This window comes from Vigna unguiculata, chromosome 6 (assembly GCF_037176805.1).
Source record: "Vigna unguiculata cultivar grain cowpea cultivar isolate G323 ecotype 2 chromosome 6, ASM3717680v1, whole genome shotgun sequence".
In the NCBI taxonomy this organism is placed as follows: domain Eukaryota; kingdom Viridiplantae; phylum Streptophyta; class Magnoliopsida; order Fabales; family Fabaceae; genus Vigna; species Vigna unguiculata.
Genome location: NC_140797.1, coordinates 10,904,207 through 10,931,395, shown reverse-complemented (window position 1 = coordinate 10,931,395; position 27,189 = coordinate 10,904,207).

Below are 27,189 nucleotides of genomic sequence, written 5' to 3'. Positions count from 1 at the left end.
CATTTTGATAAAGTGATGTATTATAACTTTTATTAGTGTATAAAAAATAGATTCATTATAATTTAAAAAATTGAAGTAAACAAACATTTAAAATATATTTTAATTTAAATATTTTTTTCCTTTTATATTTCTTTTAAAAATATTTTTAAAATTTATCAACTAGGTTTCATTAATGTTTACAAATTTAATAAATGTTTTGGTTCTCATTAAATTTTATTTGCTATTCTAATCTAAAATGTAAACAATTATTTTAAAGTATTTGATATCGAAGAAACAACCATACTCCTAATATTGAATATTTGATAATATTATGTTTCCTTTACTGTAATTTTTTATTATTTTATAAAAATTAATTAAACTTAATATTAAAGTAGTAAGAAAACGGGTACGGGTATGAGTACGAGATTATACCCGTTACCCGGTAGGGATGAGACAAAAGTTTGATACCCGTTGGATTTGGGTATGGGGATGGAAATGAATTTTTTTTACAGGGATGGGTATGGGATAGTGAAACCCATTCCCGCCCCGCCCCGTTGTCATCCGTACTCGTGCTTCACTGCGACATAGAATAAAGTAAAGAGGAACTAAAAAGGTTACTTTTCCCATCAATATATTTATTTTATTGATATTTAATGGTTAAGGTTTTTAATAAGTAGGTTTCATAAATTCCTTTATTTAATTAATAAAATAAATTATTATTATTATTATTATTATTATCGTTTTATGTTTAGTTAATGTTTATTATCATCCATAATATTATAAGTCAGAAAAAGGAAATCCTAATAAAAATTAAGCCAAAGTTTGAGGTCACAAAATTATATCTAAATAATTATATATTTTTCATACGGAAAAGAAGAAGAATATTGTGTTTTCAAGGTGTGAAAAAAAGAAATATTTTATTTTGAACTTTGTTGAATGTTCTTTTAATAAATTCGAAACTATTATTATTTATTTAAGTGAAGTTATTTTTTGACATTTAAATTAATAATAGTTATTTATAAAAGAAAACATAAGGAGTAATTGAGTATTAAGTGAGTATTTCCTATAATACTTATGAGTATATATAATTTCTTTTTATCTCAAATAATAAAATTAAGTAATGAACATATATTTAATTTTGAATATTTGAATATTAATTTTAAATTTTAAATTTAATATCCAAAAGTTATTGGTTAAAGACAATTGACGTCTACCTTAACACATACGTTAATACAAGTATATTTGGAAGACAAACAGGGACAAAGGCTCTTGTTAGAAAATAAGATGACTTTACTAAACTAAGAGAGGATGAATTGATTTTAAAAAAATCTGAAAAGAATTCATTTCTTTAATTTTTTTTTCACTATATAAACTAGAATTCACTTCCCTTAAGAATTTTATTGATATGATTGAAAAGCAATGTAAAGATAAAGAGAGATAATGAAAGACAAAGAACACAATAATTTTTACTGGTTTGGATTTAGCCAAACTTATATTTAATTATCACTTTTTCTCCCTTGAAAATTTTGTTCCACTATTGATGAAGGATTGACCCCAACCAAGGATGGAGGCACATGCTTAAGAAGACTAAGCATGTTTAGAAAGGAAGTTCACTAATCCTTCATCCCTTTCATTTGTGTTTGTTATTTTTGATTCCCAAAATTGACTTAGTTGATTCAACTTTAGTTGACTTGTTGACCTTTGACTAGGTTTGACTTGTTGACTATAGTTGACTTGAATTAAGCCAACATGCTAATCTATGTTTATTTGCTTTGTAGGTTAATTAGGATTAAGAAAGTAATGTTAGGTGGCGCATGATGATTGGGGAACATAAATGATGTGGAGGAGAGAGTAAAGCAAAGACATAAAGCATAAAGAAAAAGGCATAAAGCAAGTGTACCTATGTACCTTTGGTCTCCTTTGTTTTTAGCACACTTTGGCCACTTTTTGGAGACATATGAGACACATTCTTTGTCTCCTTTTATGCTAGAACGAAATTAGCCTTTCACACACCATAGTTAGCTCTTTTGTCTCTCTTTTTTGTAACCTTATTTGACCTAGTTTCTAGAAGCTAGAGTTAGGTTTTTGTAGAGACATCCTTAGGTATCTTTTATTTGCTTAGAGGCCCCTAAACTCTTCTATATAAGGGATGCTCCTAGACATGTAAAAGGGTTGAACATTTTGAAGTAAAAACACTTTTGTGTCTTAATTATTTGTGAGAGTTTCCTCCCTAGGGAATGAATACTTTTATGCCTTATCTTGCATAGCAAGTGGCGACACACATCCACTCATCTTCAAGGTTGCCATGACTTCTAGCCTAGCCTTGTAGTGGCGTGCTTCTCACATTTTTACCATTTCTTTCCTTTCCATTTTATGTTTTCTTCTTCCTTTAATTGTTCTTGGTTTTCTATGGTTTATGTGCTTTTCATTTCCTTTTTGTTTTGAATCAATCTATCATCTTCTTATTTTGAGCTTTGTGAAAGGAACCTTCACATCTAGATAGCTTGCTATCTTAATGTCCAGTGGGTATTTCACTTAGCTTTCTTAATCAACTCACACCATACTCAATAATCTTAAAAAGGAACAAGTTAATCCTTCATCATTTGGTATGTAGAGCCTAGGTTATCTTGAATATGGTGTTTTTCATGTGCTAACTTGATGAGGCTCCTCCGTCGCAGTATCGCCGGAAAAGCTCTCCCAATCGGCGTTCCACCGATTGAATCTCGCAGAGAGCGAGGGAAACGCAGCGGAATGGTTCGTGTATAGTGTTTAGGCTCAAATCTCACTGGTTTCGGAAACCCTAAGAGGTAAAAACCTAATCTAGGATTCAGATTGGAGCAGAGACGAAAGGTGTGAGTACTCTCAACCAAACTATCATTCATCAAAGCTAACTTTTACAAAGAAATTGCTTGCCTTTTATAGAAGAAGGCAGCCGGTAAAAATAGAAGGAAGAAAACGATGTTTGCCTCTAACAAAAGGTCCTAATGGCGAGGAAAGAAAACCCTAACGAAGCACTAGGGCTGGAACCGTTACTGGAAGGAGCATAAGCAAAAAGGAGGGCAGCACTTTCGTCGGACCCTAACGGCTTGGGACATGTGAAGGTGGAAGCGTGAGAATCGTGTGTTGGGTGAGGAAAGCTGGAACCCTAGCCACACCTATCTTTAAAGATGGACGTGCCTTGGAGAATCATCAAATGAAGTTGGGCTCGAGTTTAGTAGAGGCGGGAGGTGTTGCAACCGGATTGTGGTGTGCTGAATGCGTGAAAGGAATTGGGCTGCTACGTGCAGGCCCGATTGATGATGGTATTGAAGAAAGGTTGCTGCCAGCGTTGTAAGGGTGTGCGGAAATATAAGATTGGGCTGCTGATTGAAAAAGCTGGCTGCAATTTTGTAGAAGCGTGTAGGCGTGCAAACAGAATCACGCAACGTACAGTTGGACTTGGGCCGCAGATGGGATCTTGGCCCACATGATGATGCTTATTGATGGAAAGCATGGGTGTGGTGAATTGGGCCGCATGCCCAATATTAATGGGCAGCTTGGAAATAAAAGGCTGCATTTAACAAAGAAACCCAATTAGACAAGTTTTATGTAATTAAAAATAAGAAATTAAAAGAAATTAAAAAGATTGGGCCTAGGCATTGGCCCAGTGCTATAAGCCTTATTGGGGTCACATCATCCCCTCCCCCTTGAAGAGGATCTGTCCTCAGATCTAAAGGGTTATTAAAGGCTTACAGCAACCAAAATAATAGTACCACCAGGATCAAAAACAAATCTGCAATAGTCATCAAATAACAGTGAATTAAAATCATAATGACCATGCAGTAAAATTGGATGGAAAATTTGTGAAAATGGCCTTTTGAAGATTGAAAAAGTTGGTATTAGGCCCACTTCACAAAAGGAATGTTTTACATTTTGACTAAGATGATTTTTGAAAAGAATTTTAATGTCAAAGTGTGTTTTGGAAAAACATGTTGAGGAGGATGAAATAAGGAAATGAGATGGAGAACAAAAAATTTGAGAACAAAACAAAACAAAAGATTTAATGAAAAAGTGAGTAGAGTTTAAAGATGGGAAAACTCCCTTTGAAAATGGAATCTTCATGTAAGGAATTGGTAAAGAATTGATCACCAAATCCCAAACATAGAGTTCTTTTTGCTCTTTTGAAATGCACTTTAACTCTACCACTTGTGATTGTTTTGCAAGATTACTCTCTTGTTTTATTTTCTCTCTTTCCTCTAATTCTTTTCTCTCATTCTCTTCTTTAGCCTTTTCTTCTTCCTCTCTTTTTTTCTTCTCTTTTATCTCTTTTTCCTCTTGTTCTCGTTGAGCACAAAACATCTCAAACTCTTCTTTTTCTTGCTTCTTTTCAAGCTTTTGATGTTTAGCTTGCTCTCTCTTGTATTTTTCTCTCTTTCTTTATTCACTTAAGAGCAAGTCTAAATTATGCTTAAAATCTTTTTCTAGTCTAGAAAATTTAGCAATGTTTTGGATGAATGCATCCCCAATGTCAATAAAGTCTTCTATCCTAGCTTGTTGTGCTTTAGTGATCCTAAATGAAGGGGGAATGAAATGTTTCCACATGCATGTTTTTAATTCATAAAATGTATTGATGCATGATGTTCTCCCCTTTTTCACATTATATTGCCTCTCTTGCCACCAATCAAATGCACGTCCTACAAACCTAGATGTAACATGCCTAAGAATATCTATATGACTATATTTACTAAACAAAGGTTGCACCAACTTCTCAGTATCCCACATCCAATCTTTAAATGATATTGGTCCTATATCTTCCCCAAAGAATGGAATGTCACTATGAATGGTATGACGCAACTCATGACTACGATGCCTATCTAAATGCACACTATTATACCTATCTATATGCATACGGCTAGAAGAAGAAAAACTCATTTTGAAACACTTTTGACAAAACAATTGTTCACAAAGTTGATGAATTTCTAAAGAGAAAGTAGTGGAAAAGAATTCTAGAGATACTTCCAGGAAAGGGAGGTGAGTCACATGGACAAGCTTAGGAACCAAGCCTTTCCTAGCCAGAGATCTCTAAAATGCTTTCACAAAATTCCTCAATAAAAATACAAATGAAATAGATTGTATGAAAAACAAATTGAGAAAGTGTGTGAAGAAAGAAGAAAACTTAAAGACCAAAAGAAGGTCAACTAGGTGTTAAACAGATGGCACCTAGATATCACGGGACCTAAAACAGAAATACAACCATACAAAGCACGCAAAACAGAACCTGAACATTGAAACACATAGCATAAAAGCTGAAAACATAAAGACTGAAATTGTAAAAACTGAAAACATAAACTAGACGAAAAACCTAAGTGAAGATACAAGTGGCCTTTGGAACCCCTTGAATCTCACACTACACGTTTAAAAACTATTACAAACTTGCGAAGGACGGGATTGCTCTAAAGCATTTTCCCACCCAAGCCAAATGAAAGGAAAACACTGAAATCGGAAAAGAAAAATTTACACAAAAGCCGTGACATCAAAACTGAAAGCACAATAAAAGAACATAAACTATGCTAAGCTATGTTTCTCTCTCGGCCAACCTCCAAAATGTGTCACCCTCAAGTGTGTGCACCCCTCCTTGAAGGTCCCAACTCACTCCTTTTTCCTCTTGGTGGCCACTCAATTTGGTTTTCCTCACCACAGTTGCACCTTGCAGAAAGGGTATCACCTACAAGGCTACCAAAAACAGTGAGTTCAAGCCAAATGAACCAAGAACAAATGAGCAGTCAGCCATTTTTGAGAGTAAAAAGCAGAAAACAATAAAAGTTCAAATTTGAGGCAAGGACAACATCAAGTGATGGATATAATGACAAACTCAAAGGATAGCCAACAAAGACAAGCAAGAAACAAGCTATGAAAGAAAGGAAGCACACAAAAGAGAACCTAAGGAATGTATCTAGATTAAGATGAACAAAACCAAAAGCAAACAAAGACTCAAAATAAGTTGAATCAAGAGCATGTGCACATGAAATTGAACAGAACAGTAGGCACTTTGTGAACTGTACAAGACAACTTGTATTTTGCTGAAACAAATAATGTTCTCAAATTCAATAAAGACTGAAAAAATATCTTTCAGATGCTTTTCTTTTTTATCATAATCTTTTTCTTTTCACTGATTTCTTTCTCTTTTTCTTTTCACTGATTTCTTTCGCTTTTTCTTTTCAGCTCTAAAAAACGTGTAGAATAGTGCACAACAGTATCAAAATTCTACCACCAAATCAATGAACAAATGCACATGACAGATTACAAGGATCCAACTCAAAAACAATTTGAAAGACACACACAAGGACAAATAGAAAAAAGACTCAGCCAGTGCAGAACTAAAAACAAAATCAATATGCAGCAGATTTGAATCAATCATCAACACAGATTACAAAACGTGCAACAGCTTATGTCATTTGACAATCTCAAAATCTGAACATGTGGAATCAAAGAAAGTAACAGCAGATCAAAGCAAGAACACCAGAATTGTGAAGTCAAGCAATGAAGCAGGCCACAACAGAGGCACTCAAAAGTAAATGAAACTTGATACCACTACTGTAGGCAAATGGATATGGTTCAAACTCAGAGTACAATGACCCAACAATGGCAAGGCACAACAGAATTGGAAGTAACAAAACCCAAAAAGACTGCATCAAACACAAAGTTGTCTGGCATACACTTTAGAATGTAAAAGCTGTTAACACAGAATAGACTATCAACACTCAATTGATGTGAATGTCACAGAACAGGAAACTACCCAGTGAGGCTTTCGAAAAACAACTGAAAGGGCTTATACAAAGCAACAAAAGCAGAACCTGAACAATAGAGTAGAAATTGATTCTATGACAGAATGAAGGAGCCAACAGCAAAGTGAAACAACTTTAATGATTATAATATGAGAAAACAGAAACTGGAACTCAAAAATTACATGGCAGTGCTGAAACAAAATCAGATGAATGCAACAAGTGAATAAGCTGAGGCACCATATTTCATAAAGCACTTAAACACAACTAAGAATACCATGCTACACTGCCATCAGAGCAGGACTCAATCAAATATGAATATGAGCAAACTATGCACATTGAAAGTCCTGATTTAGAAGAGAAACAACCTCAACAGCAAAGAACAATAATTAAATTGGTTGAACATGATATCTAGGCTAATCACAGACAATAAAATTGTGATATAGCAAACCCACGACAGATGCAGATGCAATGATGAACAAGGAATAATCAAAATAAGTTTCCAGAGCAGAAATTGAACTTTGACACAGAAACAACAACGGGAAGCAACAAGCATATACTCTGAAAATATTTGGAAACTGCATCAAAGGCAACTAACGGGTCAGGCACTGATTCAACAAAACAGATTTCACAAGAGCACTGAAACTGCCTATGCAATCACCAACCAAAGCAAGAGTGTCCACATATAAATTCTGATGCGAATCAGATTAAAGTGCGATGGAATACTCATTATGTGCTAAGGAAGGAGCAATCCTTGGCCAACAATTTTAAGGTGTAGAACAACAACACACTTAAAAGCACAAATTGAAAACAGAGACAATTTAAGAAGAATTGAACAAGAACAGTATCAATTGGCATTGCAGACAATTTGCTAATGATCTAATAGCAAATTCAGAACTCTAGAACACTTATAATAACAAAAACTAAGAATTCAAAAACAAAACAAAAATTGAATGAGATGTGAAACAGTGACACAGTTTCAGCACACATCTATGGAATCACTGACATACAAAACGAACTAAACAAAACCTAAGACAAAAACACGAGAATATAAAATTCAAAGCTAGGTAATAAAAACTGAAATGAAACCTACTTGACATGCATTTAAATCGGCAGATTAGGAAGCTTAGGAGAAAATATCAGCAGTATTGATTCAAGACAATTAGAACAAGCACATTGAATCAATTTCAGCACAAAAAAAAAATCCAAAATACAGATTCAGAACAAAATCAATCAGAGAATCAATCAAATAAGACTCAAGCAGCGCATGAACAAGACCGGAAATCAAACAGAAATGAAGAAATAGCTGAGATAAGACGAAGAATACTTAACTCACGGTGGTCCAAGAACGAGTGGCTTTGAATACCACTTGATGAGGCTCCTCCGTCGCGGTATCGCCAGAAAAGCTCTCCCAATCGGCGTTCCACCGATTGAATCTCGCAGAAAGCGAGGGAAACGCAACGGAATGGTTCGTGTATAGTGTTTAGGCTCAAATCTCACTGGTTTCGGAAACCCTAAGAGGTAAAAACCTAATCTAGGATTCAGATTGGAGCAGAGACGAAAGGTGGGAGTACTCTCAACCAAACTATCATTCATCAAAGCTAACTTTTACAAAGAAATTGCTTGCCTTTTATAGAAGAAGGTAGCCGGTAAAAATAGAAGGAAGAAAATGATGTTTGCCTCTAACAAAAGGTCCTAACGGCGAGGAAAGAAAACCCTAACGAAGCACTAGGGCTGGAACCGTTACTGGAAGGAGCATAAGCAAAAAGGAGGGCAGCTCTTTCGTCGGACCCTAATGGCTTGGGACATGTGAAGGTGGAAGGCGTGAGAATCGTGTGTTGGGTGAGGAAAGCTGGAACCCTAGCCACACCTATCTTCAAAGATGGACGCGCCTTGGAGAATCATCAAATGAAGTTGGGCTCGGGTTCAGTAGAGGAAGGAGGTTTTGCAGCTGGATTGTGGTGTGCTGAATGCGTGAAAGGAATTGGGCTGCTAGGTGCAGGCCCAGTTGATGATGGTACTGAAGAAAGGTTGCTGCCAGCGTTGTAGGGGTGTGCGGAAAAATAACATTGGGCTGCTGATTGAAAAAGTTGGCTGCAATTTTGTAGAAGTGTGGAGGTGTGCAAACATAATCACGCAACGTACAGTTGGACTTGGGCCGCAGATGGGATCTTGGCCCACATGATGATGCTTATTGATGGAAAAAAGCATGGGTGTGGTGAATTGGGTCGCAAGCCCAATATTAATGGGCAGCTTGGAAATAAAAGGCTGCATTTAACAAAGAAACCCAATTAGACAAGTTTTATGTAATTAAAAATAAAAGAAATTAAAAGAAATTAAAAAGATTGGGCCTAGGCATTGGCCCAGTGCTATAAGCCTTATTGGGGTCACATCATAACCTTGTCTTGTTGTAGCTATCTTGGTATGGTTCAAATTCACTTTCATGACACACAAAAATAGTGTTGGCAGAAAACGTGACGATTTTAAAACATTAAACTGCACCAGCTCAGCCGTCCAAAAATTACGTTTTTGGTGTCAAAAGAAAGCTCTTTGAGTCTAGTTTCCAGAAAAAAAGGAACCAACACATTTGGAGTTCTAATGAGAAAGTTATGATCAAATTAGTGAGCAAAGGTCAGTGTTTTCAGGTTTTGTTGTGGCAGTTTGGCTACGGTTTTTGCACCTCTTTAAGCTCCTAAATGTGGTTGGATAACATGTCTTTGGATGCTTAGTGTTTGAGCCTCAAATCCATGAGTTTAAATGCATGATAGCTACATGTTTGTGTCTTTGTGTATGTCATGTTGAGTCTTTAAATGTGCCTAACTTTTGCTTGAGTCATATGTCATATGTTAACTTGAAGTTTTCTTGTTCTTGCTTTCCCAAGTATTTGAATCTTGTATTCACTTTATGTCTTGCTTGATGTATGCTCCATGAAATTTGAGGAACTAAGTGTTCAAGCCACCTAAAACTCTTTATCACCATTTTATGAAACTAGTTGTGGAAAGAAGAAAATTTTGCACCAATTTTTACCTAAAAACCGAGAGCAACCTTGCTACTTGGTGAACTAAAAGTGTGTTTTTCACTAGGTGTTATGCTACTAGTTTTTCATACTTGAGAATTGGGTGATATTGGCTAATTAGTTTCATGCTTTAACTTGGTTATGATCTTTCTTGGTGTATGCATGATTTAAGACTTGAAGATGCTTGTCAAGTGCTTTCCATAGAGTCTTTAAAATGTGTTTTTCTTGTTTTAGTCTTGTTAAAAGTTTTGTCTCAAACTTTTATTCTTTAGAGTTTAGATTTCCTTGTTTTTATGCTTTTTTTGCTTGTCACTAGGTGTTCTTTGTCTTGTCTTAGTAGTTTTCTTTTCTTGAAACTCTTGGGATGTTGTAGCCGAATCACTTGTCTTGCATTTGAAAGGTTTTGAACAATTTTTTAAAAGAGTTTGCTTCACTCCTTTGGTGGATTTTGAGTGCTAGCCTTGCCTTGTTACTTTGGGAGAGTGATCTAAACACTTGGGTTACATTTTGGGTTGGATTTGGTCTCGGTTTTCATGTTGTCTAACCTCTAATCAATTTATTTTGTCTCCGATTTGAGTGTTTTTGTTGTAGGAATCATGGCAAGTTCATCAAATGCACCTACACCAAACAAAAACAATACATTGATAAGATTGCTTCGGGATTTGGAGTTGTCTAGGAAGGAGGCCTTTGAACAATTGAGAAAAGACAAGGAGCAAAGTGACCTAAGAATCCAAGAGCACATTCAAAGGCTTGAAGCTAGGGAGAAAGAAAGAGAGCCTAGGAAAAGAGGGCATTCTAGGCACAACCCATCACAAGAGAAGCAAACTCTAAAATTTCCTAAGTTCTATGGTGGAAGTGATCCCAAAATCTTCCTTGATTGGGAAGCTAAAGTTGATCAAATTTTCAATGAAAATCATGTAAAGGATCAAACACAAGTTGATCTAGTAGTTTTAGGATTTTTGGAGTATGCCAATACTTGGTGGCATAAAGTTTGTAAGAATTATGACCAAGGGCCACCCGTGGCTTCTTGGATGGACATTAAAACTCTTATGCGCGCTAGATTTGTTCCTCCCTCCTATGGGAAGGAACTTATTTTGAAGCTCTAAAGGCTTCACCAAGGTCCTATGAGTGTGAGTGAATACTTTAAAGAATTAGAGTCTCAAATGCGTAGGGTTGAAATAAAAGAAACTAACAAAGAGAAAATAAAAAGATTTGTGAGTGGTCTTAGGAGAGACATAAAAGACCAAGTATAGTTGTATGAGTACTCCACTCTTGAAAATGTTTTCACACTTGCCCTTGGGATTGAAATTCAATTGAAAAGAAAAAGAAGGGCAAAGAAGAGTTACTCACCCAACCACTACTCTAGTCACTCATGGAAGGGAAATTATAAAAAGAAACATGATAAATTCCATTCTAACTCTCATCAAGAACCACCAAGTAAAAGTAAGTCACCAAGTGATCACATTCACCATTCCACTTCTCAAAGATCAAGTTCCATTAAATGTTTTAAATATTTGGGTTATAATCACATTGCTTTAAATTGCCCAACCAAAAGGACCATGATCTTAAAGAAGAGTAATGACTTTGAAAGTGAACACTCATCTGCCCATTCTCTTTCAAAAGAATCTTCTTCCTCTAGTAAAACTAAAATTTTTGAGAAAGACCTTATGTTATTAAGGCGCATGATAGGTCAAGATCAAAGTGAGCTTGAGCCAACTCAAAGAGAAAACATTTTTCAATTTAGATGCAAAATTAACAAATTGGTTTGCTCTCTAATTATTGATGGAGGAAGTAGTACCAATGTAGCTAGCACAAGGTTGGTGGAAAAGCTTAGCTTAGAGACCATTCCTCATGTTAAGCCCTACAAGCTTGCTTGGATAAGTAAAGAGGGAGAAATAGATGTCAATAAACAAGTCCTAATTAACTTCTCTATAGGAAGCTACAAAGATGAGGTGTTATGTGATGTTGTTCCCATGGAAGTCACACATATCTTACTAGGTAGGCCATGGCAATTTGATAAACAAACTTTACATGATGGTCATACCAACCAATACATTTTCTTCACAAATGGGAAAAAGACCACTTTACAACCTCTATCACCTCAAGAGGTTAATAAAGATAGAAATATAATAAGAAAAGATAAAGAAGAAAAACAAAAGGGGCAAGCTTTCACCAAGGTGTTACTTGCCTACAAAAAAAATCTTCCAAAGCAAGATGTGCATCACCCTTCCTTCTCTTCCCAAGCCACAAAAGAAGGCCCAAAGCACAAGCAAGAGAGGAAGAGTAGTCTAGAAAATAAAGATGGGCTAACTAAAGCTAAGGGTAATACCCTTAGAAAGGATGGAACAAGAGCTCATAAAAGGGAGGCGCAAATCCTCCCCCAAATCAAGTCAAGCTCCATCTACAAAGGCTTAAAGAATTTATGGTCAAATTCTCTCCAAGGAGGGGAGGATGATGAAGGATTGACCCCAACCAAGGATGGAGGCACATGCTTAAGAAGACTAAGCATGTTTAGAAAGGAAGTTCACTAATTCTTCATCCCTTTCATTTGTGTTTGTTATTTTTTATTCCCAAAGTTGACTTAATTGATTCAACTTTAGTTGACTTGTTGACCTTTGACTAGGTTTTACTTGTTGACCTTTGACTATAGTTGACTTGAATTAAGCCAACATGCTAATCTATGTTTATTTGCTTTGTAGGTTAATTAGGAGTAAGAAAGCAATGTTAGGTGGCGCATGGTGATTGGGGAACATAAATGATGTAGAGGAGAGAGTAAAGCAAAGGCATAAAGCATAAGAAAAAGGCATAATGCAAGTGTACCTATGTACAATTTTACAACCGTTTTCTTAAGGTTAGATCCTTTCAGTTCAGGTGTATGAGTGACCCCTTTTTGGTTGTGATACCACTGATGTGTTTATATTTATATATATATATATATATATATATATATATATATATATATATATATATATATATATATGGGTTATAAGGTTATTGATCATTGATAGATTTTGGTTTCATATGGTTATATGACATTAGTCTCACACATATAAGACATTTGACACCACTTTAACCCCAAAACCTTAAGGCAATGTTGTTATGGGTCTTTATTCTTATATAGTGTTTAACTTTGTCTTTTCTATCCAATGTGGGACTTTGACTTACACTTGGACTATTCCCATCACACACACACACACACACACACACATATATATATATATATATATATATATATATATATATATAAGAAGAACTTGAGGATGAACTTTTAGCATTAAAAGGGCACGAGACAAAAAGATCATAAAATTAAAAAATAATTTATGTAATTAAATTTAATTATTTAAATGATCCAACTTATCTTTTTTTATTATCTTTTGTTATCTTTTGATATCATTCATATCTTTTGATATTTTTGATATCTTTGATATTTTTGGATATTTTTTTGTTATCTTTTGATATTTTTTTTATATCTTTTGATATTTTCCCATTTTTATCTTTTATCTTTTATCCTTCAAGGCCTGTAAATACAAAGGTCTACAACATTTGTAATCACTTTTTCAGTCATTAAAAAAATTATTTCATTAAAGAAAAGATTCTCTTGGTTCTTGGCTTAAGAGAAGGGTCTTTGTGGCGAATCTTCCTTGACTTATCAAAGACTGGGTTCTTTGTGGCGTCAATATTACTAGGTTGTTATCAAAGACAAACATCTTTGTGGTGAACTTTCTTCAGACTTATCAATCTCGATAGTGGCGTCTTGACTTATCAATCTTGGATTGGATTGTGGCGTCTAGACTTATATATTTTTTATTGTGGCGTCTACCCTTTTGATTGGGTTCTTATCAAAGAGTGACCTCTCTGTGGCAAATCTCCTTTACTTATCAATTTGCTAGATTGTGGCACATTTCATCTCTGTCTTATTCTGCGTTCTTTACTCTTATTTTAATTGTTTTTTATAAAAGATATTCAAATTTATAAAAGATCGTCATCTTTCCGGTAAGGATTGTATTAGATTGTATAATTGCTTGTGAAACACCAAAGACCTTTTCTCTTCCTTAAATTAAACTCATTTTTCTTCGTTTCTAGTTTTATACTCTAGGCTAAGAGAGATTTTGTAAGCTTGTTTTTCTTTTCTAGGAGGAAGAAATATGTTCCTAAGGAGAATATAAGGATGAGTTTCATTCTATAAATTTAGATGAAAGTATAAAATGGATAAAGAAATCTCTTTAAACTTTATTCTCTTAAATTTTAATTTCCCTTAAAAGTTTGAGATCTTTATATTGTTTTTTTATGCATGTGATTATGTTGATACATACATGAGTAATCCGAAGAAATATTAACTTGTTTGGATCAATATTCCTAAGAATATGAGGTCATTCAACTGTTTAATTTGAGTGTTTACACATTAGTATTGTATTCTTGCATGGACACAATTACTTGAAATCCCTTTCAATACAAGGTGTTGGGTTCATGCATGAACACACTTACTTGAAACTCCTGTTAGAGAGAGTTTTGATATAATAAATACTGAAATTTAGGATTCTTAACCCACTTATGTTTTTATCCAAATTCATTGCATTAATGTTTTGGGTTCTTGTGAGAGAAAATATTGGGGAGATTCACCACAAATGTGCCATAAGCATATTATATAAGAGACCAAGATATCATATTTAACCAAAAACTTTAAGACAATAGATTTTGTAGGTCTTCCTTCTTATATATTGTTCATATTGCTTATTCCTATTCAATATGAAACTTTAACTCATCCTTAAATTTCTAAAAATATTTATTTTTTCCACAAACTTTATTCTTTTTCTTTGAGAATTTTGGTGGTTAAAATACAAGTGAAAGTATAAAGGAAGGAGAATTATTCTCCATCCTAAATAATTAATCTTATTTTTGTTGTTGTTGTTAATTGTAAGAACTTAGAAAATTAAAAACAATAACAAAATATACGAGTAAATAAATTATAGGTGCAAAACAAATGTTCTGGTAAACATTGCATGGATTTAAGGAAGTAGACAAGTATTATGGAATGAGCAGGGTAAATGAGGTCTTTGTTAAATGAATAATATGGTAGACGAGTGAAAGTCCGTTGAATGCTACAAGCAAAGCACTAAACAAAGGATTATTATTTACACAAGCTAGAAGATATCAACAAATGTCGTTGATATTAAGGATTAGAGAATTTTAGCCTCAATACTATGTTAAGGATATAGGTGCCTAAGATATTTTTTATATTTAATAATTAATTATTTAATTTAAAATATTTATTTCATTTAAAATATTTTCCAAGAGATAAAATGGTTTGTTAATTATTTAATTCAAAATATTTATTTCAATTAAAATATTTTCTAAGAGATAAATTGGCGTCATCCAAGTACCACTTCCTAGATTTACTTGTTGCGAATCATCATGATCTCAACTTAGATTTTTTTAGAGTTTCTTGTATGAGATTTTGAAGTGTTTGCACAATTGGGTATAAAAAGAGGGATTAAATATAGACCTTAGAATTTTCTTGCAAAAAATTGGACTAGACTATATAATAAGTAAGCAAGCAACTGAAATAACACAAAAGAGATTTATACTGGTTCACCCAAACTCACATGTGGGGATGGTAACGGGGCGGGGCGGAGACGGGTTTCACTATCCCATACCCATCCCTGTAAAAAAAGTTCATCCCCATCCCCATACCCAAACCCAACGGGTATCAAACTTTTATCTCATCCCCATCCCCACCGGGTAACGGCTATAATCTTGTACCCATACCCGTACCCATACCCGTACCCGTTTTCTTACTATTTTAATATTAATTTTAATTAATTTTATAAAATAATAAAAAAATTACGGTAAAGGAAACATAATATTATCAAATATTCAATATTAGGAATATGGTTATTTTTTCGATATCAAATACTTTGAAATAAATTATAATTGTTTACATTTTATATTAGAATACCAAATAAAATTTAATGAGAACCAAAACATTTATTAAATTTGCAAACATTAATGAAACCTAGTTGATAAATTTTAAAAATATTTTTAAAAAAATATAAAAGGAAAAAAAATTCTTAAAAAAATATAAAAGGAAAAAAATATTTAAATTAAAATATATTTTAAATGTTTGTTTACTTCAGTTTTTTAAATTATAATGAATCTATTTTTTATACACTAATAAAAGTTATAATACATCACTTGATTAAAATAACACAAAGAACAAATAATAAATATAATAATAAAATTTTAACATAAATCTTGTATCTTTTAAACCACAATATATGTTGGATGGTGGTAAAAAAATATTCATGGAAATTACATTAAATTTTTATATTGTAGTAAATAAAAATTATTTATACAATTATAGTGAAAAAATTAAAGTATGATTGTAATGAGTTAGAAAATAAAAAATAATTAGATAAAATTTATCGAAATAGTATTCTATATGATGAAAATAAACAAAAAATAAAAATATAAAAAAATTAACAAATGTGTGTCTTATAAACAATTTGGAGACTATTGGAAGGAATCACACAAATGAAAACAAATATATAATTAAAGGTATGATAAGATGAAAAATATCTTAGAGATCTAAGAAAACTTTTCAAATATCAACATATATACTCAATGTTTGATAAAAAAATGACGCAAAGAACAAATAATAAACATAATAAAATTTTATCATAGATCTGGTATTTTTTAAACTCCAATATATGTTGGATGGTGATAAAAAAATATTCATGACAATTACATTAAATTTTTATATTGTAGTAAATAAAAAATTATTTATACAATTATATTGAAAATATTAAAGTATGATTGTAATGAGTTAGAAAATAAAAAATAATTAGATAAAATTTATCGAAATAGTATTCTATATGATGAAATTAAACAAAAATAAAAATATTAAAAAATTAACAAATGTGTGTCTTATAAATAATTTGGAGATTATTGGAAGGAATTGCACAAAGAAAAACAAATGTATAATTAAGGGTATGATAAGACGAAAAACGTCTTAGAGATCTAAGAAAACTTTTCAAATATCAACATATATACTCAATGGTTGATAAATAACAAAAATTGTTTTAGCGAAACAAAAGAGTTCTTCAAATGAAACAAAAATTAATAATAATAAGTAAAGAATTTTTTTTATATTACCTAGTAAATGAAATGTTTATGTTATTAAACACTTAAATTGAGAGTATTAAATATTCTCATGTGAAAGGAAAATATACAATAAAAAAAATATTAAAAAATAATAGAAATATTCAAATGTTAGACATAATTTTTTTTAATTGACATACATCATTTTAACATAATTACATAAAGGTTGTGATAAAATAAAAAATATATTGGAGATGCGAAATGAGTTTCATGACAAACCAAATATTTAGAAGAAATAAAAAATAAAAATCATCCTCATTTAAATTATTAAAATATTTACAATTAATTAAGTAACCCTATATATATATATATATATATATATATATATATATATATATATAGGGTTACTTAATTAATTGTAAATATTTTAATAATTTAAATGAGGATGAGGATATGGCGGGGACGGGTATTATGGCGGGATATATTCATCCCCATCCCCATCCCCATACCCAATTGAAAAAATCGGGGATTCCCCATACCCATACCCATACCCAGTCAATGCGGGGATTTCCCGTCAAAACGGGGACGGGTTCGGACAATACCCACGAGGACGGGTTTGTTTGCCATCTCTACTCACATGTTGCGTTCAATTCTCCTTTAAGTCAATTTCTTAAGAGGTTTCACTAATCAAATGAATAGTACATAAACCACAAATCAACACATATTTTTTTAGTTTTCTATTGAGATTCACAAAAATAAAATGAAAGAAATAACTCTCAAACACAAGACAATATAAACTCACTTGGGAACTTCACAAAATAATTTTTCATAGGTTGTATAGTGCTTTAAAAAGGACAAAAGAACTGCCTGAATGATTTCTCAGATAAACAAAAGAGCTTGTATGAAGAACTTCAATTGATGTACTTTGTTTGACATGCTCTACTTCGTTTGTTGATGATGTAGTTCACATAAAACTTGCATATAATACATATTAGAAGGTTCATATGAGCAAATCATTTATTAACTTTTTGTCTAGTTTCATTATGATTAAAAATCCGTGGGTTTAAATCATCTAAAGTCTTTTTTTAATGATGATAAAAACTTTAATAAATACAAATAAAGTATTAGAAAAAACATGAATATCAAAGACTATGCGCGACTATAAATAAATGTTCATTCATATATTGTGTTATGTGCAAGATGAGAAATAAGTAATCATAAATATATACCCATAATAGAAATAATTTCCCCCCTTTCAAAATATAAAAAAAAGGTACGTGTTTTGTTAACAAATATTTCACTCTCTTTTGTTCATGCTTCGTATTTACGAATAAACATTTGAAGTATGTCTATTAATACTTACTGATAAGGGATTTTGAGTAATTCAAAACGTTATGACACTTGAACGACAAACACCTCATTTTAGAAAATGCTCAAACCCTAAGAGATAACATTTTAAAAAAGGGAATGTCATACCAATTCAAACATTTGTTATTTAAACACTCATATTCTCCTTTTTTTGGTTTTACATTTTTTTTATTTCTAGCATCCACCTTTATTTGTCTCCCTTCTTCACCTGTTCACCTTCTTATCATCACAACTTTGTTGGTCTATGTATGCCTTGCTTTTTTCCTATCTGTTTCCTCTTCATTTTTCTATTTTTATTGTGGTAGTAGCCTTATCATTGATAGGAAATTTTTTTATATCGAAGAAGGATACTTTTTTTAGAGTTTTAGTAACTCTTTCTCAATAGAGGTAGATACAATTAGTCTCTATTGCTACTACGATTGTGATTGCTCTTTCTTTAGTGCCCTATCAAGGGTGAAAGAAAAACTCCTACACAAGAGACCAATGAGTTGGTTGGGCCAATCACTATTACAGGAGACGAAATGACAAGTTTTCCTCCATTCTCAATCCTAATTCCACATGCGTACTTGGGGAAGTTACCTTTTATTTATGAGTTTAAGTTAAGGAATTATGTCAAGAAGTTCCTCAAATCTTATAGGATATGTAGTGATGATGTTGTGAGCCTTGTAATAACCAAAATTTGCTCTAATGATGATATGGTATATATAAAACCTTCTCACAATAAGGTCAACTTCAACTATGTGTATGAGTACTATTTAGAAGAACTTAACTTCTATTACCGAGTCAAATGTTGACCGTCATGAACATGACTCCAAGTTAATTACACTTAAACAATTAAACTTTCTTAAAATCATTTCAAATTTTGTGTCAATATCTTTCTATTGTTCCTACTATAAATAAATTTATATATATCAATTAAAACATAACTTCAAAAGTAGTTAGCTGATATTCAATACGCCCTTTTTGACCATTTATACATCTTTCTTAAAAAATTTACAAATGTAGTTGTAATTTACTGAATCATTCATCTTATATAATCAAAACTATTGTTTTCTTATTATTGCAATAATGCACTTGTATCTATACATCAAAATTAAACTTCTATTATTTTTGAACCTAACAATATAAAAAAATTATGTCTTATCTTCAACATGAATTAACGAACATATTGTGTATCATAATTTGTGGAACATTTTCTTATGAGATTCTTCTAGTTTAATCAATGATTTTAATTTTAAATTCTGATGAAGGATTGACCCCAACCAAGGATGGAGGCACATGCTTAAGAAGATTAAGCATGTTTAAAAAGGAAGTTCACTAATCCTTCATCCCTTTCATTTGTGTTTGTTATTTTTGATTCCCTAAGTTGACTTAGTTGAATAAACTTTAGTTGACTTGTTGACCTTTGACTAGGTTTGACTTGTTAACTATAGTTGACTTGACTTAAGCCAACATGCTAATCTATGTTTATTTGCTTTGTAGGTTAATTAGAAAGCAATGCTAGGTGGCACATGGTGATTGGGGAGCATAAATGATGTGGATGAGAGAGTAAAGCAAAGGCATAAAGCATAAAGAAAAAGGCATAAAACAAGTGTACCTATGTACCTTTGGTCTCCTTTGAATTTAGCACACTTTGGCCATTTTTTGGAGACATATGAGACACATTCTTTGTCTCCTTTTGTGCTAGAACGAAATTAGCCTTGCACACACCATATTTATTAGCTCTTTTGTCTCTCATTTTTGTAACCTTATTTGACCTAGTTTCTAGAAGCTAGGGTTAGGTTTTTGTAGAGACATCCTTAGGTATCTTTTATTTGCTTAGAGGCTCTTAAACTCTTCTATATAAGGGGTGCTCCTAGACATGTAAAAGGGTTGAACATTTTGAAGTAAAAACACTCTAGTGTCTCAACCATTTGTGAGGGTTTCCTCCCTTGGGAGTGAATACTTTTAAGCCTTATCTTGCATAGCGAGTGGCGGCACATATCCACTCATCTTCAAGGTTGCCATGGCTTGTAGCCTAGCCTTGTAGTGACGTGCTTCTCACATTTTTACCATTTCTTTCCTTTCCGTTTTATGTTTTCTTCTTCCTTTAATTGTTCTTGGTTTCTATGGTTTATGTGCTTTCCATTTCCTATTTGTTTTGAATCAATCCATCATATTCTTCTCTTGAGCTTTGTGAAAGGAACCTTCATATCTAGATAGCATGCTATCTTAATGTCTAGTGGGGATTTCACTTAGCTTTCTTAATCAACTCACACCATATTCAATAATCTTAAAAAGGAACAAGATAATCCTTCATCAAATTCTAACTATATAATTACATTAATTATTTGAAAGAAGAATTTTCCTATCCATAGTGACCTTGCGTGAAGTAGAATTGACTTCTAATATAAGACACCTTTTATTTATGAAAGAAGATAAGACCTTCTACTATTTTGCATCTAATTGCTATGAAAGGTGCATAACAAAATATATGAATTTGGATTCTTTCAATTTTTTCTTGTGTTGTTTTTTTGCATTGCCTTTAAAATACATTAATAATCACTAGTTTTGAAAATTTAAAATATATTAAAAATAATTTTAAAGTACTAATATAATGTATTTTTAATACTTAATAGAGGATAACATAAAAAAATTCAATAAAGAATCTCATATATAATAAATTACGGTATTCAGTTATCATATTTTATACTTCACTTTTTCATATAAAGATGAAAGATCAACTAAATAGTGTAAATGAATAAAATATTAAGTAGCCAAGTTTTCAAAGTTAAAGAAATTCACTTAGTTTGAAAAACATGAAATGTAATTTTAAGAATGTCAAGAACACATAAAAATATTATTTAACTTTGTGATTAAAGCAACAAATGTATGATGTACACGTGTGAATACGCGTTTGATTAAATTAATATATGGTCTAGATATAATTTAACTAAATCTTGTACAAGACAAGACATTGAAAAACAACTTGGTAGTTAGAACACCAAAATCAATGTCATCCTAAAGATTATAGAAGAGTACCAACCTTATTAAACAAAAGTATATTATTTTGCCCTATCACATAGGTTTAAGCGTAGCTATGGTTTCTGGGTCCACCATGGAGATTATACACGATTTTAATTTACAATTTTTGTTTTCCTTTATTCCTCATAATTTTCTTAATTAAACATCTGATTTTGAAATTTTCTTAAACCTCAAATCTATTTAAATAATATGATTATGAATCATATATTATAATTTTTTCTCCTTTTAAAGTCTGATATATCTATCCTAATTTTTATTTTTTAAAAGACATGTTAGTGAGATAAATGAAAAATGAGCATGAATATAAATATTAATCTTAATTTTTAAGTCATGTGAAAGTTTTAGGTGTATCAAAACTATATTAGTTATATTTTTTATAACTATTTATAATTTATTAGGTTAAAAATGAATTTTATTTAGTTACTGCTCATTTAAAATAATTTTACATGCAACACAAATCAAACTCAAATTTTGTTATTAAATAGATTATTCGTGACGTGTAAAAGAGTGTTTAAAATACAGTTAAATAAGTCTTTTTTATAACACTTATAAAATGAAATAGAAAAGATAATTAAAACTAACCTATATCTATAAGTTTAAATTAATTTTTATTTTTATTTTGTTATGCATAATTCATTTTATTTTATAAAAAAAAATATTTCTTGTTTTCTTCCCTTAAAATTAATCATGTTATTAATGTTAATAACGTAAACAAACATGAAAATATTTTCAATTGATCTCTCAAGATCATAGGAGCTTCTTCTGATCTTGTCGTATGCAATTAATATTAATTGAGTGGAAGCTTCAATGATATGCTAAATCTTTTTGATAGTGATAGAAATCGATCAAAAGCACATATATAATTACCATAACATAATTGTGGATTTTAAATTTTGTAAGGAATTAAATAAATAAAAAACTAATTCAAACACGTTAAAAAATTATATATACAGACAATAAGCATAAAATACCTCTTCAGAATAATCACACTAATGAGGATTTTTCATATTTAAAAAATAATTAAAAAATAGGTTTGCTCATTAAATCAATTAACATTCTCTCATAATAAATCCACGCAGAAAAATCTCAGAAATTTGGAGGATTAATTATGTCTTAAAAGAAAATCAAAGATTTTAGGGGTGTCAGTGATTATTTCCTAAATAATAGTTACTTATACAAATATATATATATATATATATATATATATATATATATATATATATATATATATATATATATATATATATATATATATATATATATATATATATATATATATATATTCCATTTATATTGACAATCTATTCTATTTTTAGAGTACTCCTTTATTTGTCGTTCATTATAATGGAAAACAGTTGTCTCATTCTCTTTTAAAAAAACTTTTGATATCGTCTAAGTTGGTTATTAACACTAACCATTGATTTTGATATTAGTTTTTTTATCAGTAAAGAATAAAATTTAATTAAGTAGAGCACTTGAGGGGTGCTTTAACCTTTATACAAAAAACACAACCTGTAAATGTTGATGCATAGCTTAGCAAGAAAGAACCATCAACCAAAACCTACCCAGAACAAAGAGGTAGCCTTAGAATATCACCATGACACTACACATAAGACTCTACATCGTCTATGAAACTATTGACATACAGCCCACTCTATTGCAGATATGAAGTTGTTGCCTCTGATATAGCAGCGGTCAGCCTCCTCTAGCACTATTGTTGTGCAGTTCCATAGCTACAGAACTCAGCCATGTCTAATGTTGTGCAGACTGGATCCTGCAACATTGCTATAGTTGAAGCCTTGCATTATGATACTTTCTTCCCTTCACTTGAGGAACCTGCATTTGCTTACCTATTGCACTAAAACACACAACATTACCGTATCATAGAGATTTTAGACATGTATGTGGGGATAAGCACCAATCACTATAGGAGAACAAGGCAGCTGGGATTTTATGCTTCATCCAAACCCAAGCTATCATTTGAGCCTGACTAAAGATTTTTATAAGGTCAACTTTCATTTGTTTAAAGATTACACTGTTCCTATGGTTCCAAATTTCCACTATAATAGCTAACCACATTCCTCGCCAAGCTAGATTTTGTCTACTATTAAAGTCAAAAAGATGGAAGTGTTGAAAGTTGATCTTGGCTTTAATGTGGTGCACAGTGCATAACCCCAACCACCTGTCACACATATTCCACACTATTTGGGTCACCCTACAAGAAAAGAATAGATGGTATGTAGTCTCTTCATGTGCATTACACAAATCACAAAGACTATGTTGTAGTTGGACCCCCCTTTTAAGTAAGTTATCCTTAGTCGGTAATTTATCCAAGAATACTCTCCATCCTAGTATTTGAGCCTTAGGAGTTACTCTTGTGCTCCACAACATTTTGAACTCATTGTTCTGTACTTCTTCAGTAGTTTTCTGCAATGCTTTATAAGCTGTCTTTACTGAGTATATCCCATCTTCATCTTCTTTCCATTTCCAAGTATCAAAATACTCCTTTCGTAATCGTGGTCCGTCAATAACGAGGAGGAATTGTTTCTCCATAGTTGATTCCCATACAAATCGTGGTCTCCTCCACAATAAGTCCCACTGCCAGATATTGTCCTCCCAGTGACCGACCTCCTCAATAGCACCATCTTTACAGTCTGATATTATATACAACCTCGGGAACTTACTTTTAAGTGTTTCTTTCCCTACCCATTTGTCTTCCCAGAACTTCACTTTTTTCCCATCACCTAACACCCACTCAAAGCTACTATCAAACCAAAGACCTTGCAACGTGCCCCCGCAAACCTTATGGATATCTGTCCACCATCTTGAAGCAGGCTTTAATACGATAGGATCATTAAGGTTTCTCTATGACCCATACTTTGACTCTAGGACATGTTTCCATAACCCATTATCCTTCGTACCTAATCTCCATTTCCATTTGGCTAAGAGTGCATCATTAAAATTTTGAATGTTCCTTATGCCAAGTCCCCCTGCCTCCTTTGATCTACATATACTTTCCCATTTGACCCATGCTATTTTCTTAGTTTCCAAACTCCAACCCCAGAGGAAGTTTCTTTGCATTTTTATGAGTTTGTTGCTCACGTATTTTGGCATTTTATAAAGGCTTTGATATTATTTATGAGTCTCTTGAGGAGAATCACTGAGTAGATGCGACACTAATAAGATATAAACCCAACCTACACATAAGGGATTGATACCACCTTCAACCCAAAATCTTAATATAATGAGTTTATGGGTCTTATTTCTATATGATGCTCAACTTTCTCACTTTTGTTGGAACTTAGACTCACACTTGAATTCCTTATACGGATTAAAGTCTATAATAGTGAAGTTTGTTGTTTGTTAGGTTTATTGTTTCATCCACTATTGGGTTGTTATCGGATCACCCATTAATGTCTAGTTTTACGTTTAAGATGTAATGAGCTCGACATAAAAAGGTGTATTGGAAGTCCTACATCAACTAAAGATAAGATCAATTTACAATATACAAGTGGGTGCAAACCTCATCTTATAAGTTATTTTTGTAAAATTAGTTAGACTTAAAATCAACTTCTTAACAAAGTACATCAATTCAGTATAGGAAAAGAAAAAAGTAATAAAAAAATCACAAGTAATACGAAAAAAATAATCAATTTTTTTTCTTTATTTATTATTTCATAAACATAAAGTTTACAGGTCATCTACTTTGTTTTAAGTGATAATAATAGTTTAAACTTGAAATACAATTTCAATTAAAGTTTAAATAATTAAAGAATTTGAATCAAGAAAAACATGGTAGAAAGTAGGGGTGGCAATATGGGCCAACCCACAGCCAACCTAAAAAAACCCAGGATGAACCGAGATATTGAGTCTGTTGGCCTGCAAAAGCTCGACCTGTATAGTCCGCAGCTCGCACGGGCCAGAGGCAGGCTGTCCCATGACCCGCATATATATAAAAAGAAAAAGAAAAAAAAACTTGCACTTGCATGTGTTGGTCACTTTCGTTCTAAACTTTTGTATGAACATTCTAAATTCTTGTATGAGTGAAAAAGACTAGTGTTATATATTTCTCAATTGTTAAAATTTGAAGAATTCATCGTGCATGTCAAAGTACGAATATTGATATGATGAAAATGTTGGATTATCAATTTATCATTCAACTCCTCATAAGTCTTTGTTTAATTTTGTAAACTTGTTAAAGTTCCACAATTTGTTGAACATTGAAAACTTTATCATAAGAAATTAAAAAAAATGGGTCGACCCGCGGGCCCGCTACCCAGAACCTATGTAGGATGGATCAAACTTTTGAGTCCGCATTTTCAAAGTTGGGCAGGTCTACCCAGTCAGCATTTTGCAGGCCTAGTGCGAGATGAGCCTAAATAGGTTGGGTCGACCCACATTGCCAGTCCTAGTAGAAAGGAAAGCACTTAAATATAGAAAGTGGATTTTATTTTAATTAAAAGAGTATTCCAAGCTTAGATCCTTAATTTAAATTTAAATTTTGAATTTGTTTTCTATTTTTCTTGAGTTTGGACAAAAACTTTTGGGCACTGCATACTCTTTATGAGGTTCCATTATATACTTCTTTTTTGCACCAGCATACTTATAATACAGAGACTCATTCTACATGTATTATTTTAGTTTTTTAAAGATAAATATTTTTTTTGTTATTTTAATATGTTCATTATTTTAAAGAGAGATATACTCAAAATAAAAAAATAGAGAATAATACTAAACTTCAAAGTAGAGTATTGTTAATAAAGAAGGAATTTTGACTTTTCATGAGTAAAAAAAAGAAGAAAACTATGCAAATCAACAATAAAGCCACATGAGCAAACATAAATTGAATTCTCTTTCGATTCCTTAATGACAAATCAAACAATGTGAATCGAACTTTTCGGTGTTCATTGATTAGAGATATCCAATTAATTTTGCTCTCGAAATTGATTTCATAAAAGTTCGTTAATTTGTAAGAATTGATATATCCGTATAAATCCATAGAGGATTTCAAAAGAAGACATTAGAATCAGACTATTTTAATCAGCCTATTTTAATAAAGTTGTGTTTTTGTAAAATTTTCACGTTAGAAAGTAGAAAAAAAAAAATAAAGTTCCTTTAACAGAATTTTGCACAAGTTAAAATTAGTTTATTCACAGGATAAAAAACACACTTAAAAAAACTCAACAATAATTGTAATTATGTAATTATGGTTGTGTAAAGTATTTGGATAAACTTTTTAACCGTGTTTGAATGAAACATTTCAACAATGTTGAGAGATTGAAATACATTGTATTTGAATTCCTTATAGTTGAATGTTTGATTATGAATTCTAAACAAGCCAATTATAAAGAACATTAAACCTTATCATACAATAAATTAACCCAAAATATTAAGAGCTATTCCCAATACCAAAATAGCATAATGCGGAAGCATACTTGATTGATTAGTAGTTAGGAATCATGTAGATGGAAGATTCGTACTTGATCTTTGAAACGAAATCAGCGAAAAATTCATCTCTCATTCTAAAACTGTGTGTGAGATGATATTGCTCTCTTTGGTAGATTATTCTAAAATGTATCTTACAAAAAAAAATACGTCTTTTATCCAAAACTGACTAATGGGGTATCAGGTTTATATCGTTAGCAGCACAAACCAGGGAACTCTCAACAGGTTACTGAATACTCAAGTTCATCACAGATTGTTCACTAATAGTCCAACCAATCATAGACCATTCATCAGAAATCCAATATATATTATCCATAAATTAATAACAATGTACAATATAATTGATATTAACAAATAATATAATTTATTGATTATTGTTAATTCATAATAATTATATAATAAAATTATATAAATATAACATTGTCCTACTTGGATAACATTAATAAATAAATTAATTATATCAATTACAACACAAGCACAAATACTAATTAGAAAATA